This window comes from Phyllobates terribilis, unplaced genomic scaffold, assembly GCF_046119375.1.
Source record: "Phyllobates terribilis strain yellow unplaced genomic scaffold, ASM4611937v1 Scaffold_9__5_contigs__length_417890890, whole genome shotgun sequence".
In the NCBI taxonomy this organism is placed as follows: domain Eukaryota; kingdom Metazoa; phylum Chordata; class Amphibia; order Anura; family Dendrobatidae; genus Phyllobates; species Phyllobates terribilis.
This window is the reverse complement of record NW_027362769.1, coordinates 220,092,504-220,113,114: the sequence shown is the minus strand read 5'-3', so window position 1 is coordinate 220,113,114 and position 20,611 is coordinate 220,092,504. Positions and strand designations below refer to the sequence as shown.

General features: G+C 45.3%; 1 pseudogene; it reads right to left on the bottom strand.

Moving 5' to 3' along the window:
• Nucleotides 1-19,505, bottom strand: part of LOC141161335 (uromodulin-like) — a 35,366-nt pseudogene extending 15,861 nt beyond the window's left edge.
• Between the last annotated feature and the right edge of the window lie 1,106 nt (nt 19,506-20,611).

The following is a 20,611-nucleotide window of genomic DNA, read 5'->3' as shown; positions in this document are numbered from 1 at the left end:
GGTGAAGGAGATGCTGACTCGGCCGGAGGCTCGCCTTGAACCAGACGCTCCGGAGGAAGCCAAACAACTATGGGCAGAGAAGAGTCGACTGTTCCTTTACAAAGGGAAGTTGTGCCGCAGAATGGTTAACTCCCGGACGCATGAATTACTCTGGCAAGTAGTGGTGCCACGAAGAGACGCAGCCATGGTGATGGAGGCATACCACGACGGAGCTGGACACTTCGGGTGGAAGAAGCTAGAGTTCCTGCTGCGCGAGCGGTTCCACTGGGTAGGCATGAGGGGAACCATCGAGAAGTGGTGCAGAGACTGTGGCCCGTGCAACCTGAGAAGGAAGGACCGTGCCAGCCAGAAGACTCCCCTGCAGTCCATCGTCACCCGGCAACCGTTGGAACTGGTAGCCTTGGATCATGTAAAACTGACCCCCAAGCAGAAGTGGCTACGTCTACGCGTTAACCATCGTGGATCATTACTCCCGGTTTCTGGTTGTCGTCCCCGTCAAGGACTTAACGGCTCAAACAGCAGCTAGAGCCTTCCAGCAGCACTTTTGCCGTCCACACGGGTACCCGGACCAAGTGCTGACGGACCAGGGACCTGCCTTTGAAGCGGAGGTCTTCCAGGAATTCTGCAATCTGTATGGCTGCCGGAAGATAAGGACGACACCCTACCATCCGCAAACTAATGGACTTTGTGAGAAAATGAACCAGGTGGTAATGGATCTTCTAAAAACGTTGCCCCTGGAAGAACGCAGTCTGTGGCCTGAGAAGTTGCCCGATCTGGTGGACCTATACAACCACATCCGGGTAGGTTCCACCAACTGTACCCCGGCTTACCTAATGAGGGCAAGACCTGGTAAGTTACCTGTTGACCTGGAAATGGGAGTCCTGACACCCGAGGACACTTCACCAGAAACAGACTGGGACACAGAGAGGCAGCAGCAGTACCGGAGAGTACAGGAGAGCGTGGAGCGAAGTCTCTGTCAGGCTAGGGAAAGACAAGAGAAAACTTACAACCAGTATGCTCCCGCTGTTCCCCTGGTACCCGGAGAGCAGGTCTTGAAGAGGAAGAGACGGCTCCACAAGTTGGACGACCAGTGGGAGAAGGACCCGTACACCGTACTGCCCTCAAGCCACGAGAACCCGAAGGTTTGTACCATCAGTAAAGACGGAGGGGAAACCACAGCCATTGTATCCCGGGACCACCTGAAGAAGTGTCCCGAACAACTGAGGAACCCTGAAGAGGAACAAGAAGACTATCGACCCGTAGAGGAAAGGGAAGATATGGTTAGTACTGTGCTCGGGGACTTCCCTCGGTCTTGGACTCAAGTCAATGGTGCAGTTGTGGTACCCGTACTCACCTTCCTCCAACCAGCATCCCAAGCACCTACGGAGCAACAGGTAGAGCTGGAAGAACAGCCGGTCCAGGAGGCAGAAGACTCCACACAAGCAGAACAGGAGGATCAACCCTCTGCTTATAGTGAGCCTGCCGTACCCCTAGTGAGACAAAGAGCCGGTAGACAGCTGCCCAGTTTACCCTTGACAGCTCCTACACCCTGTAGTTCAGGGCCAGACAGTCAGCTCCGTAGGTCCACTAGGGCCACTAGAGGCCAGTTACCCGCACGCTGGAGGATTTGAAGTGTATAAATTGTTTTATTTATGTTTATCTGTGTATTGTTGCTTGTGTATAATTTTGTGTTTCCAGTTATTTTTAGGAATCCTTGGTGGATTTACCGGGAATCCTTGTACATAGTTGGAGCGTAACCCAGGATGGACTAGAGACTGTTAAGGACTCGGGGTAGGACAGACCCCTACCTGGTTACGTCTCCCTGTTTTGGTGAAATGGACACCTTGCTTTCTTCAAAGACTGCACCCGGTTACGGACATGCCGTGACCACCTTTATGTGTTTCTTATTGTATTGTTATTGTTATATCTTGTTATGTTTTTCTAAAATGTGTTTAGTCCCGGAGTACTAAATTTTACTAGGGGGGAATGTGGCACCCCAGGGGTCTGGTTTCCACAGTAATGTAATGTTATGTCTGAGAGCAGGTGGGAGGTCCTTTGGTCAGGGATCCTGTTCATGCCACACCTCCTGCCCAGTCTTGGGAGGGGAAGAACTTCCCCTATATAAACCCGGGGCTGAAGCAGGGTTAGCAGTCAAGGGAGAGTAGAGACAAGAAACAGCAGAAGCAATACTACTACGAGTCAGGGGCTGGCAGCTGCAGAGCTCGCCCTGACTGAGAAGCTTTCTCACCGGACCCGGAGTCCGAGGCTGTGGGGATTAACCCAGACCCAGCAGCAGAAACCGCCCGGCAGGGGATTTCAGGTCCTCTGGCCAAGAAACCCGAAGGCACGGTCACACGCGTGGGACCAGCACCGCCGTCGTGGAGCGGAAGCCACTAGAAGGCCCCGAGTCACCGGCCATACGGGTGAGCACCACACGGTACACTCAGGGACGTGGGCTACTTATATCCGCTTCTAGCAAGGTAGCCAGAAGAGTACAGTCAGTTTGGGAGGTGTACAACTCCGCCTGGCCAGGGGAGATCCCATCTGCTCAAGGACTGACCAGGCCCCGTTCACTAGCAAGCACTCCGGGAGGGTCTATCGTTGTTACCAGTAAAGACCCTGAATTACACCGCACCGTCTCTGAGTGGTTCCTGCTACCCCCATCATCCACATCTGCTGCCCTGAGGCCATACCCCTCCCGTTGGGGGTTATACCATCTACGCTGCACCATCCATCCACCGGCCTCAGCGGACTGTCCTGCAGCGGCAGCTCCATAGCTGCATTCAACGGGTGGCGTAGTCGTCCTACATCTACCGCTGTTACATCGCCGCTCAGTTTGACTCCCTGGGCACGGACCGGGTCACCGCCACGAGACTACAACCCTCAAGAGATCCGGCTCCGGGTAAGCTCCCGCGTGCGCAACGCAGCACGACACAGGCCCAGGGGCGCGTCATTTACTCATACTATAGCCTGGGAATCAGAGGTCGACTCCAGCGCTTCTGTGAATCCAGACGAGGAAATGATCTGCACTGATGCCCAGAATCTTTATGAGTCGGATCCAGGACCAGACGCAGAAGGTTCTGACCATAATGTAGACCCTCATTCCCAAACTGTAACCCCTGTTGGTGGAGACAATGAGGAAGACGATGATAAGACTCAAATACCTGATTGGAGCGACAACTTTAGTTTTTTGACAGGGCAGGAACAGGTTGGCTCTGAGGACGACGGGTGTGATAACACACAGGGTGATGATGATGAGGTTGGAGATCCCACTTACTGTCAACCCACAGTCAGCCAAGAGATGAGGTCAGCAGAGGAGGTGGAGGAAGATGCTAGTGACGACGAGGTCAGGTTGCGCCTTCCTGGACAGAGACGTAGTACTGGAAGCACGTCAACAACTGCATCCTCAAACACAACTCTGCCTCTCACCACAAGTCGTGGTGGCTCTTCAGGTCGCATGGGTGCTAAGCCTTGCATAGCCTGGGCATTTTTTCAGATAGATAAAGATGACCCAACTCGTGTTATCTGTAACATTTGTCAGCAAAAGCTAAGTAGAGGCCAAAAAATACATAGTTTGAGTACTTCATGCATGAACCGGCACATGGACATGAAGCATAAGTTGCAGTGGGAAGCTCAGTGTGCTACAATGCGGCCTAGCCGGCCGGGCCAACCACCGTCTGCCATATCTTGTGCATCCGCGGCCTCTTCATCCTCTGTGACTGGGGGGACAGCAGTCACACCTGTTTTGGGGCGCAGACCTGCCACCTCTTTACCCGCAACAGCCAGCGTGATTGGCAGGTCATCATTTTCTTTGGAGGTGGTAACAGCAGCTGGTGTTGAGCGCTGTCCGACATCGATAGCACCACCTTTGGATCAAGGCAACCTAACATGTCCGCCTGCATCTTCCTCACAGACCGGCAGTTTGCCGGGGACACCCTTATCAACCCCGTCTAAGCACAATAGCCAGCCCTCGGTCCCTCAGATGTGGACAAGTAAAAGACCATTTCCTCCTAGCCATGAGAAAGCTAAGAGGTTGAATTTCACCATCTGCAAGCTCTTGGCTACAGAAATGCTGCCTTTCCGCCTGGTGGACACAGAGGATTTTCGAGACCTTATGTCCATCGCAGTGCCCCAGTACCAGATGCCCAGTCGGCACTACTTCTCAAAGAAAGGTGTGCCTGCGCTCCACCAGCATGTCGCACACAACATCACCGCTTCTTTGAGAAACTCTGTGTGTGACAGGGTGCATTTCACCACAGACACTTGGATGAGTAGGCATGGACAGGGGCGTTACATGTCGCTGACTGGGCACTGGGTAACTATGGTGACAGCAGGACAAGGGGCTGCTGTCCAAGTCTTGCCGTCCCCACGAGTTGTGCGTCAATCCTCTTTATGTCAAAGTTCCTCCACTGCTTCTGCCTCCTCAACCTCCTCTCGGTCTTCCACCTGCACCCAAAGCCTGTCTGGTCATGCCACAAGCTTTCTAACTGCGCAGAGGGGATCCTGCACACCTCCTTACTATGCTGGCAGTAGGGCTCAACGTCATCAGGCGGTTTTTACATTGAAATGTCTGGGAAATGTGAGTCACACAGCTGAGGAGTTGTGGTCAGCTCTGGAGAACCAATTTCATGAATGGTTGTCTCCACTGGACCTGAAACCAGGGAAGGCCGTGTGCGACAATGCTGCAAACCTGGGTGCGGCCCTTCGCCGGGGCAATGTCACACACGTGCCTTGTATGGCTCACGTGTTGAACCTGGTTGTCCAGCAATTTTTAGCCCACTATCCCAGACTAGATGGCCTTCTGCAGAGGGCACGGTCGCTGTGTGCTCACTTCCGCCGTTCGCATCCCGCAGCTCAGCGACTTACATCTCTACAGAAGTCGTTGGGCCTGCCACTTCACCGGCTAAAATGCGATGTGCCTACCCGGTGGAATTCAACTCTGCACATGTTGCAGCGACTGTGGCAGCACCGACAAGCCCTGGTGCAATACGTTCTGACGTATAGCCTGGGCCAACGAGATTCAGAGGTGGGGCAAATCACGCTGGAGGAGTGGTCTCAGATCAGGGACCTATGCACCCTTCTGCACAGTTTTGAAATGGCGACGAAGATGTTTAGTGCTGACGATGCCATTATCAGCATGACTATTCCGGTGATTTACATGCTGGAGCACATGTTAAACAGAATTCGGAGTCAGGTGGTGGCACAAGAGGAGGTGGAGGAAGTAGAGGAGGAGGAGTTGTATGCGGAAGGGCTAACATCTGCAAGGTCCAGACGGTCGGCAGCACCAAGGCGGCAGGCATGTGAGGGTGGGGGAGATGGTTTTACCAGGGCGCATGGTAGCAGCCAAACTAGTGAGGAAGGTGCAGGAGCCCAGGAAGAAGTGGAGGACGAACTGATGGAAGACTCATCAGATGAGGGAGACCTTGATCACATTTCTGTTGTGCGAGGTTGGGGGGAGAGGACAGAGGAAGGAAGCATGATTGTTACCTCGCCACCAACACAACAGGGACTTGGTGCTCCTGGATGCGCAACACACGAGTGCCTTCTTGCTGCACTACCTGCAACATGACCCTCGAATTGTGAGAATTAGAAATAATCCTGACTACTGGGTTGCCACACTGTTAGATCCCCGGTACAAAAGTAAATTTGCAGAAATTATTCCTGCTATAGAAAGGGATGCACGCATGCAGGAGTATCAGCAGAGACTGTTGCAGAATCTTACATGTGCTTTTCCACAAAATACCAGTGGTGCACGTAGTGAATCTCACAGTTCCAACTTGCCAACCGTGGGACCGTCAAGTGTTCAGCACTCAAACCGTAACAGAACCACAGTATCTGGTGGTAACATCAATTTTGCGGAATCATTTCACCACTTTTTTAGCCCATCGTTTGCAAGGCCACAGGAGACAAGAAGTCTGACACATAGTCAACGCCTAGAGACGATGGTACAGGAGTATCTCCAAGTAAACATTGAAGCCACGACTGTGTCACTGGACCCTTGCTCTTTTTGGGCTTCCAATCTGGATAAATGGCCGGAGCTAGCCACTTACGCCTTGGAGATCTTGTCATGCCCCGCAGCCAGCGTTCTGTCTGAACGTGTGTTCAGCGCTGCTGGTGGTGTGCTGACAGATAAGCGCACGCGGCTCTCCACTGATAATGTAGACAGACTCACGTTCATAAAGATGAACAAATCATGGATCCGAAACGACTTTTCTACCCCTGTGTCATCCTGGGGAGAGTAAAAGCTTGATGATTGTTTAAAATCACCCTACCAACCGTTTTAAGCTTTCAAATTACTAATCATGTTTATCTGTATCTTGACTGGAAAATAATTTGGGCTTTGTAGCAGTGTGCAGCACTGATCCTATTAGGCCATCTATAATAAGCTCCACCAGATTTAAAATTAAAAATAATTTTTAGCTGCATCTAGCCCGGAAAATAATTTTGGGGCTCCGAGATGCGCAAGACACATAAGTGCCTTCTTGCTGCACTACCTGCAGCATGACCCTCATATTGTCAGAATTCGAAGTAATCATGACTACTGGGTTGCCACACTCTTAGATCCCCCAAACTTTTCGATCAACCTTTTCATTTTAATAAAGACCAAAAAAATGGTCATTTTTGAAATTATAAGCATTAGCAGGTTGTTAGAAACTGAAATCAAACAGTTTTCAACTCAAAACTTTATTCTAGGTGATGTTACATTTTCACATAGGACCCCTTGTTCGAAAGGAGCTTCTGAACTCTCTCGTCCATTGAATTTGTCAGGTTTTGGATGGTTTCTGCTTCAATTGTTTTGCATGAGGACAGAATACCCTCCCAGAGCTGTTGCTTAGATGTGAACTGCCTCCCGCCATCATAGACACTCCTTTTAATGATGCTCCAAAGGTTCTGAATGGGGTAGAGGTCAGGGGAGCATGGGGGTCACACCATAAGTTTGTCCCCTTTTATGCCCATATCAGCCAGAGATGCAGATGTTTTATGTGCAGCATGAGATGGTGCATTATCATGCAGAAAAATGATCTTGCTGTGAAATACACGGTTCTTCTTCTTGAACCATGGCAGGAAGTGCTGTTTGAGAAAATCCACATACATTATGAAGTTCATCTTTAGCGCCTTCAGGGATCCTAAAGGGGCCGACAATCTCTCTCCCCATGATTCCAGCCCAAAACATTACTCCACCTCCTCCTTGTTGGCGCTGTAGCCGTGTTTGCGTGGGGTGTCCATCAACCAGCCATCCTCCACTCCATCCATCTGGACCATCGAGCGCTGCACGGCACTCATCCGTGAACAAAACAGTTTTGAAATCAGTCTTTATGTAATGTTTGGCCCACTGGAGCCGTTTCTGCTTGTGTGAAGTGGATAGAGGAGGTCGACAGGATGGCGTATGCACAGCTGCAAACCTCTGAAGGACCCTGCATCTTGTTGTTCGGGGGACGTTGGAGGCACAAGCAGCTTCAAAAACTTGTCTGCTGCTATGACAAGGCTTTTTTGCCGCTGCTCTTTTAACCTGAAGTAATTGCCTGTAGGAAAGAGTCCTCAATTTGCCCTTATCAGCACGCACACGTGTGTACTGTGAATCAGCTACATACTTCTTGATTGCCAAGACACTTCATCCTGATCATCGCACAATGTTGATTGTAGTCATGCCTTGACCTAAACACTCCACAATTTGTTGCTTCTCAGCAGCCGACACATCCTTTTTCTTTCCCATTTTGGCAGAAAATGTAGGCTGCTTAATAATGTGAGAGGGCCTTCTTAAGTAGTCTTGCCTTTCATTGGACACACCTGCCAAACTAATTAGCACTGGTGTCTGCAATTGCTTACAGTGATATAAAGAGCCCTGACACACATCACCTTCAATGAGTTTAACTGACAAACAAACAAATTCTTCCCTTATCACTCCTAAACACTTTTTGCATAATAATTTGGAACACAGTGTACATGTGCTTTTCCACAAAACACCAGTGGTTCACGTAGTGAATCTTACAGTTCTAACTTGCCAACCGTGGTCTGTATGGAGTTGTTCAATAAAGGGCCCAAAATTAAGATAACATAGATGGGAGAGGTCTCTATGAATAGGAATTCCTAAGTATTTGATACCCTGTGAGGGCCAGGCAAAGGGAAAGTTGGACTGGATGGAATCCTATATGGATTTGGGGAGGGAGACATCGAGGGCCTCAGACTTCGCTGCATTGATTTTAAAATTTGACCATGTAACAAAGTGATCTATTTCAGCCATAACAGCATGGATGGATATATGTGATTGAGTGATATATACTAGGACATCATCAGCAAATAGAGAGCACTTGTACTCGGTGCCTCCCACCTCAATCCACCTAATATTGGGGTTATGGCGAATTGATGAGAGCAGGTGCTCCGTCACTAGGATGTATAAGAGAGGGGACAGAGAACATCCCTGCCTTGTCCCATTGGTGATTGTGAAAGGTGATGAAAATGTTCTGACGCGCCCCCTGGGCCTTGGGACACCCGGAGCCGGACCCTTTTTGGTGGATGCTGGTGGTTGTAGTCTCCGTGGCGGCAACCCGGTTCCGTGGCTCAGGGCGGTCAAACCAGTGGCGGAACTATTTATGTGGTTTTGATGTTTAAATGTCCGACTACGCCACCCGTATTGCGGTCAGAGTGAACCGCCGCTCCAGGGCAGACCGCTGAGGCTGGTGTTGTGGGTGCAGCAGAGCGTAGCATAACTCCCCACGGGAGGAGTATAGCCACAGGGCAGTGTATGCGGAGGATGGGGGTGATGGTGCAGGGCAGCAGCAGTAATGACACGGAGTCAGTGATGCAGTCCAGGGCCTTTACTCACAGTTCTTATTATCCAGACCACGTCTGCAGGTAACGGCTGCCCACGTCGTACTGTGCTCACCAGGTGAGGGGCTCAGACAACTCCCAGATAACTTTGGAGCGCTTCACAGGACCCCCTTTGTGTGTCCTTTGTCTGGCCTTTCTTACCAACCCTTCTGTCCGGCTGCCTCGGGCCTCCTCTTGGTAAACTTGGCGCCAGTTTCCCTGACCCTATGTGGTGCCTTCCTAGCGGGTGTAGCGAGGGGCTGCGCCACATAAAATGTCACAGCCTCCTGTTTCTAGCTGAGGGTCGTTTCCTGCCTCCACTAGTTTCGGGGACCGGTCTCCCCCTTTGGCCTGACCCCTCCACGCAGGTGGATTCTGGCGTGCGGTGGCGACTCGCCCGTCCGCACCCCTGAGATCCCTTCGTTCCTCGTTCCTGGAGCCTTCTCCGCTCCTCTTCCTTCCTTCTCCCTCTTCCAGGCCTGGGCCTCTGTTACTAGGCCCGCCTCCGGAGCAGAGCTCATGCAGAGCCCCTGCTCCCTGCCACTTCTGCTCAGACTTCTCTGCACTGAACTAAGATGGTGCCCACCTTTTATACTCCCTTCTCAATGCACCCAGGAACTGCTTCCTCCCTGCTCCTGCACTACAGGGTTCCCCTTCCTCAGTGTTCCCTCCCCCCACTCCAGCCAGGGACAGGGACTGTCGTGCCCATCTCAGGGGCATATTGGTCGCCCTGCCCCACGGCAATGTGGTGTAATGCATGCAGGTGTCGGGTCCTGATCCACACTACATCCTTACCTGAGAGTGAGATATCACACCTCTGGGTGAGGTGCAATACCTCTGTAGCAACCGAGCCCTCAGGGTGCTACAGTTCCATTTATCTTCAGTCTAGGTGGCGTATTGCGATACAGGGCCGTGATTTTGGCTATAAAAGGGTCCCCTAGACCCCTACCCCAAGCTTTTTAAGAGAATCATATATGGCGTGCCAGGAGACTCTATGGAATGCTTTAGAGAGTATCTAATTACAAATTTTTAACTGCATCTAGCCCAGGAAATACTTTGTGCCTAGTAGCAGGGTCTGCTAGTCAGCGGATTATCCCGGCTGTTAAGCAAGCTACACCACCTGTAGTTTGGACACTTTATTTTTTCAAAGGAAATGCTTCGGGACCACGGGATACTCAGTGAAGAGCATCAGGAGGCACCCCAAGGCATAGGGGCTGGGACTGGCAGTAGGATGCCTTGCGGTGGACAGCCGAGCTCGATCCTTATAAAAGCTTTTTAACTGCAGCAGCTTTAGTGGACGCTACTGGAGCTGGAATTACGCGGCTGCTGGCATGAGACTTGCCCTCCAATAGATCCTTGTAAATGGATTTAAAGTGTATTCATTCAAATTAGAGAGACAATTTAAATTAAAAAGCTTAGAGCTGCCTCCACCACAGGGGGGCTCGCTCGACCCACCAGCGGACAGGCACCAGTATTGGGAGAGGGGGGCTGGCCATCAGGGTTCACCGCGGCTCTGGCACAAACCCGGCGACACGGAGGTGGCACGGGCAGGAGCGGACTGGCCGTGTCGGCTTCTCACTTTTTGGATTTTAGAAGGGCATGACATGCCTATATCTGTGTCTCCCCCTCCTTTTACTCCTCCACCTCTTTTATTTTCGCATGACTATATGTACTTGTCACTTTTCCATGTGTTAGTTATGTCTTCTGAGCAGTTTGTCAGCTTTTGGACACCTTTGAAGGTGTTTTCTATGTGTTTCTATGTGTTTTTGTTTGCCTGCCATTGGTTTTAACGGTGTTCGAAGGTGTTCGACGAACAGTTCGGCGAACACACGGGTGTTCGACGAACCGAACCGAACTCGAACACTACGGGGGTGGCTCAACACTATTTGGGAGTACAGAATTCGCTGGTTTTCTTTCTGGGGATGAGGAGCCATAGTGCTTTTCCAGAGCCTTTGTACTACCCTATACACATTACAGGGTTGGCCAGTGCAGTGCCTCTTATATAAGTGTGCTAGGCCAACTTTAATATAATGTGTATGGGACGTTAAGTGTGACATTAATATTACCCATTCTCTGCTGTCAACCTATTAACAATTACATTCCTGGCAAATAGTCGGGATGTAATACCTGACAACCCTGTCTTAATGTGGCTCCTAAGTCTTGTATCCATAGAAACCAGTCTGTTTCAGTTGATTCAACTATTTATCTCAGGGCTGGACTAACACTATGATAACAAAAAAATAACCTGACCAAAAAAATAACTTAAAGCAATGCCACATCTCTTTATCTATAGATCAAAACATGATTTATTAGGAGAAACAATTTAAGAAGTCAATTTGTTCTCCTGGAATATCTGGACCTTCTCGAAATGCACCACTTTTGAAAATTGCTTTTTAATAAGGCTGTTGTTCAATAAGGAGATTTATTTTACATTATATTCTTAAGGAGATCTATAGTTAGGATGGAATGTACGGTATATAATTCAACGTTCTTTATTTTCACATACCAATATCTTCAACTTCATCTTTGCAGTAGCAGCCATAGGCTCCATTTACCAGTCGGCGTTCCTCATTCTTGGAACATGGGCATGGCTCATTCAGGGAATTTGGGTCTAAGTAAATAATAAAGAAGTAGAGAAATCAAATATTTGGTTTTCAATGATAAAAAATTCCCAATCGGTATACAGTACCTGTGCAGTATGCAAATAGACACTTGGGTGTTTTACTTAATTTGTACACATGGTATCCAACTGGGCAAGTCTTGACCTGGACAACAGTTGACCAGTGACAGCAATCTTCATTGTACTGAGCGCAGGCTGTCAGGCTAATGATGCCTTCTCCTGGTGAGGGATGTGATCCATTTATTCATATTGGGGTCCCTGTGCTGCAGTTTTGCCCTGGTACACACATTTCTGGTATACGAATTCCACCTACACCTATAAATCTGTACCACCCGCTTTTATCATTGTCGCAATACTTGTCTTCTGGATTGTCTGTGCTTCTCCAAGGCTCATTCAGAGTAGTATGCACCATGCATGGGTCATAGCATTTGATTGATTCTCCGTGCTTTGTACAATCCATATCTTGACCACACACATCAGTACATTTGAGCAGTTCACAATGTCTGCCGTCTCCGTAATGGCCGTCTGGACATGAACAGGAGAAATTGCCCTGAGTGTTGATGCAGGTTGCAAGAGAGTGACAATCACTTAAGTTTGGGTCTAAACATTCATTAATATCAACACACTTTTTTTCTAATGTTTCTTTGTAACCAGTGGGACATCCACATAAGTAGGATCCCAATGTGTTCACACATATCTCAGGGCATGCATTAGTCCAGGAAGTTTCACATTCCTCAACATCAGAACAATGAAATCCATCCCCGAGAAAACCATCTTCACATGAGCAGCGCTTCCGGTCTGAGGACTCTTCACATATAGCGTCTTGGTGACATTTAGAACAGTCAGAGGTACCTGCAACAGAAATATCACTTATTACTAGAATTACCAACATGTTCAAAGTTTCTAAGATCACGATACCTCTAGGTGACTATTAAAAGACCCATCACTTATCATAAATATGTAATTTGTTGTTTACCTTGGTATATGCCGCTGTTCTCCTGAATCTGGCACAGTTATTCTTTTGTTTCCGTGTCTCTCCATTGCTAAGCTATGCCCCCATCTTCCTTGTATATAAATCTAGTATTTTTTTCCAACTGAGTGTGGTCTTCAAGAAAACTCCAACAGAGAAGAGTTGAGGACTTTTCCCACTTGTCTAAAAAGACTAGATTTACATCTCGGGAAGAGGGGGCCATATTCCAGGTATGGAGAGCAATAGAAACAAATGAAAAACAGCGCCGGATTTAGGAGAGCAGCAGCATTTATAACATGTAAAAAATATTAGATATTTATGGCATGTGACAGGTCCTCTTTAAAGAAACATATGGGGAGATTTGTTAAAAGTGGGGCACTGAATAAACACCACTAAGGAAAGAATCCCCATCATATACTACCACTCAAGGCTCTATAGGACATTTTTCTATCCGTTTTGCACAGTGTTCCTTGTCTACATGCCCAAATTTATAAACTATATTCCTGATGGAATTTTTGTTTACCAAGGACAATACTAGATCCCAAAAGGTTGAAGAAGGAAAATCTTTTCCAAATGGAAAGGTTGTAATCTGTGGATCAAAAAATGCAGCAAATAAAATGGCCCCTACTTTTAATTTTTCTTTTAATATGTAGACCTCAATATTTTCAACAACATTCAGTATATTCTGATATAAAAAGTAACTGAACTTTTTGACTAAACATGTCATTTTTTATTAGTGGGAGTCTAGGTGCTAAGATCCCTTTCGCTCTACTCTATCAATGGAGCGTGACTGCAGACTGACTGCAGACGTCATCCTGATTGCCAGCGGGTCCCCGCTGCCTAACTGCAGGGAGCCAGCTGTCAATCAGAATGGTGTCGAGAGTCACACTCCATGAACAGAGAAGCCTGGAAGAGGAAGAGTGTTGACATGGAGCAGCTGTGTTGCCGGTAGGAGCGGTACATGACTGATCTGATCCGGCACTGGGTACAACAGGCAGGTAGTTGCCACTGTTAGCAACTACCTGCCTGTTAGTTTTTAGGCCCATATTAAAAGACAAAATAAAATAGTCCTGGACTACCTCTCTAATGTGATCACCCAGATCCTAGACTCATTCTGCAGAACGAATTTGGTTTCCAGTCTTTAGATTCCCAGTTACTTTCATCTTGTTCCACAAAATTAAATACGACTCTGGTCCTCTCCCCCTGCCCTATAACATACTGTATTGAATGCTAGTAGAGAAACAAATTAAACGTATCCCATGTAACATGGTCATAGATACATTCAATCAAATAATATGAAATCATTTTATAGCTGAACTGAATATGAAAGTTCATTTTTATGTCCATTAAATACCACTTCATAGGCAAACATACAACTTCTATTCAAAAGTTTTGTTGGCCCATAATACAGAGCTTTTTCCATTGTTATTCTTGTGTACACGCACATACTGCACACTCCGTATTACTGAAATCCAGGGATTGGTAACTTACTTGAAACATTTGTTTCTAAAAGAGAAGAAAAAAATATATAAAACCTAATTAGGTTAAGATACATGGATTACTTATAAGAGGAATATTTCACATTGAAGAAGAAGCATGACCAGATAAGTTTGTGAAGCAGAACTGAATGTGCCGGATCTCTACTTATTTTACAGTTTCCGTAAAATCTTCTCTACTTCGCTGCCTCAGTAATCAAGTAGTTTTAAAAATGAACACTATGTGTGTATGTGCACATGGGTCGTATACGCTGTGGATTTTCACTCCACAAATTCTAGGCAGAAAATATACTGCCTATTATAGTATCAGCATTGAGAGTGAGATTTCGAGAAAACTCCTCTACACCCCACAACATACCGTAAATTGACCGCCTCTACGGATCTAAAATCCCTAACAATGCCAATATATACTGTGAATTTGATCATTTGGTTGAAGTAAATGGAAAAATCTGCAGCATATCCAAAATAAAATCCACAGCTGTTTTTTCATGTGCATATGAACTTAAAATCGATGGCACAGATAATGAAATGGCAACATGGGGATGAATAAATACTAATCCATAGATAACACATTTTTCTGTACCTTTCATTACTCGAATGCGTATGGAATGTTCATCTGAGCCTGTTACATTTAGACGCCATGTTCCTTCATCAGGTTTAGTTCCTATATGGATGGTTGCCCCTATTGAACTTGTGCCTACAGAAGGTTTGATTACGGCACCTTGTAAAGGGAAACAGTAATTGGTGTCAGACATAAATGTACTTATCAATCCAGTTGGCTGAATATGTTGGATCTAGCCAACCATCTGATGTGCATGGGTGGGCTCCTGACTCTCCAATGGATGGTGGAGAGAAGAATGGGGATGTCGGAAATTCAACAACCAATCCTTTTGTTTTTAGGGGAAATAGGCTAATGACAAATTTGTCTTTTTCCTCATTGAAAACACATGGGTGTTCTCAAGCCAAGAGTTAATGAATATTGGGGTGGGGGGTCAGAAGAGAAAGCCATCTGCCAAACAGAAAGCTATCCTATCTGGATGATGAAGTAGGTAAATTTGCGGTTTTAGTGTGGCGCATGGATCCAGCATCCGGGTACAGATTATCCTTTGGGTATTACTTCTATATTCAACAAATGTGGCACTCACAAAGTGTTTCGACGGGTCACCGCCTTCATCATGTGACCGGTTCATCACCCCCACGTGACCGGTTAAGCCTGAACGCCGGAGTATCGTGTGTTGTGTGACTATACACCGGGGGCCCACACTGTGGTTGTGCAGAGATGCACAACCACGAAAGGTGAGTGATCTCATGACCCTCCTCCCCCCAAAAAAGTCAGACCATCAGGTACACACAAGGGCACCTCTCTGTATGTTTTTATTTTCCATATCCTATCTGGATGGACAGTTATCGGCATTGGGTAGACAATTAGAAACAGAAGGAAATCGCACCAAATGACCCCAGTTATAGAACTTACCATTTGGCTTAACAAGTGAAATTGATGTAACTGGTCCATCAAAGCTCACAACTAAATCTGTATGGTTTCCTTTCACATCAAAAAAATCTGAATTGGAGCCAGAAGAATAATCTTTAGAGAAAATAGGCGTTGAGCTATTCGCAGGTCTGGAAAGCATGAGGTCCAGGTAGCCAAATACCTTGAAATAAAAAATACACTAAAGCTTACACAAATCACACATCCTAATCATAGCCATCAGACGTCTACCAGTAGGGAATGGATCAGGAGAGGCCAAGGAAGCCAAGGTGGTACTTGTATAGTATTTACTAAGCCACTGGGTAGACCATGTTCAGATTTATCTAGAACAACCAATTGGGTCAGACAGGAAAATCCACTATGTTATGATGAGACAATGTATTTTTATTTTCTCTTCCTATCAAAAATCTCATAAATAAGATGTTTATTGCTCAATTCTGGAGAATAGATGAAGTCCTGTAATTTACTTTTAGTACAGGTGATCGAAAAAAAAAATATTTTCATTATACAGGCTGTGTTTATCCTATGGGGAACAGCAGGATCACACAGGTTGATATTCAACCTCTCCTATATCTGTAGCTCAGACTGACATGGTGTATGTGTGTGTTATGTATGGTACATGAGCGCCGAGCCCAATGATTGGCTGCAGAGGTCACATGAACGATGGACATGACGTCACCACTATCTCAGTTGTGGGGGTATTATATGGATACTGAATAGGTGAATAATGTTTATTTAGTAATTTTATATCATTTATTTATTCAAACCCTGTTTTTCAAAATCCTGGAAACTTCTTCAAATATATGGAAAATTACATAAGAACTAAAAAAGTCTCTGTACTTACCTTACCAAGATCTAAGACAGAGACTTGAAACACATGTCCAAAGCTTTTTGAAGCAATCTTTCTGTAAATCTGGAATCCTGGATCTTTTACTGAACTACATAGACCAGTGATCAGGAAAAATACCTGTGGGGAATGAAGGTGACAAAAGTGCAGTCAAGTAATGAGTAGGATTTGGCGTATTTAATTATCTGATGGAAACAGCTTTTTGTCTCGTACATCAACTAGCCTATAGCACTGTGTAAAAGTTTTAGGCAGGTGAGGAAAAGGCTGCAAAGTAAGAATGATTTTAAAAATAGAAGTGTTAATAGTTCACTTTTATCAATTAGCAAAATGAGTGAACACAAGAGAAATCTAAATTAAATAAATATTTTGTGTGACTGCCCTTTGTCTTCAAAACCACAAGAAAACATCACTACTTTTAGGTACACTTCCACACAGTTTTTGAAAGAAGGTTGATCCAAACATCTAGGAGAACTAACCACAGATCTGCTGTGTATAGGGTTGTGCAAATCCTTCTGTCTCTTCATGTAATACCACATAGGCTCAATGACGTTGAGGTCAGGGCTCTGTAGGAGCCATATCATCGCTTACAGGACTCCTTGTTCCTCATTACACTGAAGATCTGGCAAATTTCAAATTCAACAAACTACTTGGGTTTTAATCAGAAATTTGATTTGCAGCGAAGTTATTCTCCACAAATTCAATGCTACTTATTAAGTTTTGGTATCTCTCTAGAACCCAAAGTATAATAAACATAAGATGTAAAAAAAAAAATAATAATACTAATAATCACTGTGTGGGTTTACATGGAAACAGAAGGATTTGCACAAGCCTATATCCACAGAAGATCAGTGGTTAATTCTCCAAGATGTTGGGAACAATCTCCCTGCTTAGTTCCTTCAAAAGCTGTTCGCAAGTGTACCTAGAAGAACTGATGCTTTGATGAAATTTTGAAGGAAAAGGGTGATCACATGAAATAACTATTTGATTTAGATTTCACTTTTGTTCATTAATTGATAAAAGTAATTAACATTTTTTTTTATTATTAAATGCATTTTTACTTTGCAGCATTTTTTTCTCTCCTTCCTAAAATTTTTGTACTGTATTATATATCAATATATCCCATTGCCATGTACCAATGCAATTATTTATCTCTGTAAATAGTGTACATGGGTGCATTTATAATACGATATTAAGAGCTGGTGTCAGGCAGATGCTACATAATCTGCAATTTATTAGATATGTATTTCATTTCTACATGTACTTTAGATATCTTTGCATAGTGCAGCTCACCTGGGATTGCTTTATTGATATCAGAGAGTATATACTGTTTAACAATGCCGTATTATAATAATCTTTTGCAGACGCGTCAGTCAAAACTAAAATAAAGGAATTTGATGGTGAAGACTCTAAAGCCAGCTTCAGCCCCACCATGGCCAGTTCAGGGCAGTCAGTTAACCCTCCACCTGCAGTGATCTTATCAAAGAATTCTGCAAACTCTGTCTTTGAATTAGTTTCTCGAACAGGTCCAATATCTGAAAACAGAAAAATGAAGAAATATATTAAGAAAAATGTGTTTTTTGACAATCATTCTTGTTATTACACTTTAATACCATTCATTAGAAGACAGTCTGACGTGGTGTAAACAGGTGCATGGATGCAACGGCGCAGAAGATAAAGGCACAGTGGTAACATGAACCAAGATTGATTATTTGCTTAACACAGAAAAGGGTTGGGTAACTAGGGTACAATGTTAATGGATCAGCAAAAGGATTGGTAAACAGTAAAGTATTAATAATATGAACAGATCAATTCTGAGTACAGAGAGATTCTTCTAACAATTTAGCTCTGCTATGTAAATAGATGTACAATTATTGTAAGTATTAATGTCTCGATCTAACACCCCGGTCTATAATGTGTCAGAGTCTACCGTCGTCACTTAGTCACTAGGTCTACAATAATATGCACAGCACAGGCCCTATCGGAAGACAATGATGACGCTCCGGTAGGCCACAAGTCTCACAAGTCACTTCAGCAATGCGTTACGCTGACCGCCTCCATGCCCAGAAGCATGGCCTTGGTCCCCTCTGTACCATATTGTACGCCTCAGGTCACAGCTCACTCAATTGTCCTAATTCCTCTATCTAGGCTCACGATCGTCTGGGTCCTGTCCGTCCGCTCACAGGATTCTGGCTATGCGCGCACGGATCTGACTCTTGATGTGTTCGTACGGATCAGGTTCTGTTCCATTAGTCTTCCTCACTCCAGACTGAGGCCTCACTTCATTTGTTTCTTTCACCCTGATGTTTGTGGCTATAAGCCAGCTCCCATGATTCATATATCTGTCCTGAGACTTGAGATAGGTAATTCACGAATGACTTGAGACAAAGAGCCGACTTCCTGCTGGGAACGACGGGAGCCAGCACCCCATTGAGATCCACAAAATTCTCTGATTGGCTCTCACTGTGCGTAAAATGATGATGGTAAGCAGCCAAAACCCCACCTGCCTGAGCCAAACACCGCCCACCCATCGATTTAATTGGTTGGCTGAAAGTAGGCAGGGTTTTGGCCACAGGTGGGCTGGATTTAGTCTGTTAAATTTATCTTAATAGGGATCTTTTTGGTGAGTGGAGCCAAGTGATCCAGATCACCAAAAAGAGCCAGAATGCCCATCACTACCTGGTAAAAGTCCAGCTGTCAACTCCTCCCCCTCTCTGTCTTCCTGGGCCTTTTATAATTCTTAACTGCACAGCTGTTACATGACCTGGTGTGTCTTCTTAGCTCTTCCCTCCGGAAACTCACAATTCACTTTGTAGTTTCTGCTTGCTATTTTTTTGTTTCTGTTTTTACAAATATCTGACCTATGGCGATGTTATTTTATTTAAGCTTTAGAGGTTTTCGATTTCCTTACAATGGCATCAGAAGAGAAAATAATATTTGAATTCCTTGTTTAGGGTGAAGGAAAATAAAGTCAAAGACTGAGATGCCCAAAAGGAGCATTTAAAAACTTTGGACTACTTCTGTAGATCAACCATTTGATTCAAAATATTAAGTATCTTTGTGTATGATCAGAACAAAAGATAAAAAACCCATATGCAATATACGTAATTTGTTTACATACCGGGATCATTGTACTCCACCATTGTATATTTCCGCACACCACAAGGAAACCGTTTAGAAGCTCGCTCAAGAAGCCAGTTATTCACTTTCTTTAGCTGCACTAGATCATCTTGCATGGATCCAGTTGTGTCCACCAAATACGTAAGAGAAGAAGATTCTAGAGAATAGCAAACAAATGTAAAGTTTAATGCTATGGCAAAATAAATTTTTTACAACAGTGTATATTATAGTTAAAGGGGTTAAATTAAGCAAACTAATGGCTATTTAATTTAATAATTTAACCACTTTTCTAATGTACTACCAAAAGAAGATATGACAGAATAAAAAGAAGAAATTACTTATTTAGAAATAATTTCTGCCTATGTGGCGGCTCTAAGCCTCAGAACAGTTTATTATCAGTCAACACACTTTCTTACTGCTTAGATTTTACAAAACTTGCGAAATCTAAGGAAAAGGTTTATATCTAATGTGACTAAATGAAATCATATGATAGTCTTATCATATCACACGGCTTAAGCAGTTTCTCAAAATCAGCAAAACCTATATCTTGTCTTATTGTTAAAATCAGACCTAATTCTGAGCATAAAAAAACACAGATATTAAAGCTAGATATATTAGATATAGATTATTTAAACGATAATCAAAGCAAGGTATAAAATATCAACCATAACAAGTTACACATATAATATGAAATTCACTTATTTTGGACAACCCCTTAAGATTTAGAGGTCAAGTCATGACATATTATTAATGGAAACTTCAAGATTTCCAGGCTTGGCTTGCTAGAAGATATATGAGAATTACCAAGAGCAGGAAGAATACAGTGAGTACTAGAGAGGGTGACAAATGTTGGAGCAGACAACCATTACCAAGTGGGCACATCATGAGGCAGAGTTTTTACGTTGATGGCCTATTTGTAGGATAGGTCATCAATGTGTGATCGGCCGGGATCTGAAACCCGACACCCCCACCAATCAGCTGTTATCAGTGTTAGCAGCCGCGGCCACCGGCCGGAAGTGCTCACTTGCGGAGGTGCTCCGTCTACTTAAGGTGGCTGGGGCTTGTTACTGCCTCCTATTAATTTGAATAGGAGGCGGTTATGTAGTACCAAGCCTCTACCACTACTGAAGACAGAGCAGCTTGGCAAGTGTGTACTTCCGTCCGGCGGCCTCAGCCAACACCAATAACAGGTGATCGAAGGGGGTGCCGGGTGTCAGGCCGGGGCCAATCAGACATTGATGGCCTATCCTAAAAGTAGTGGACA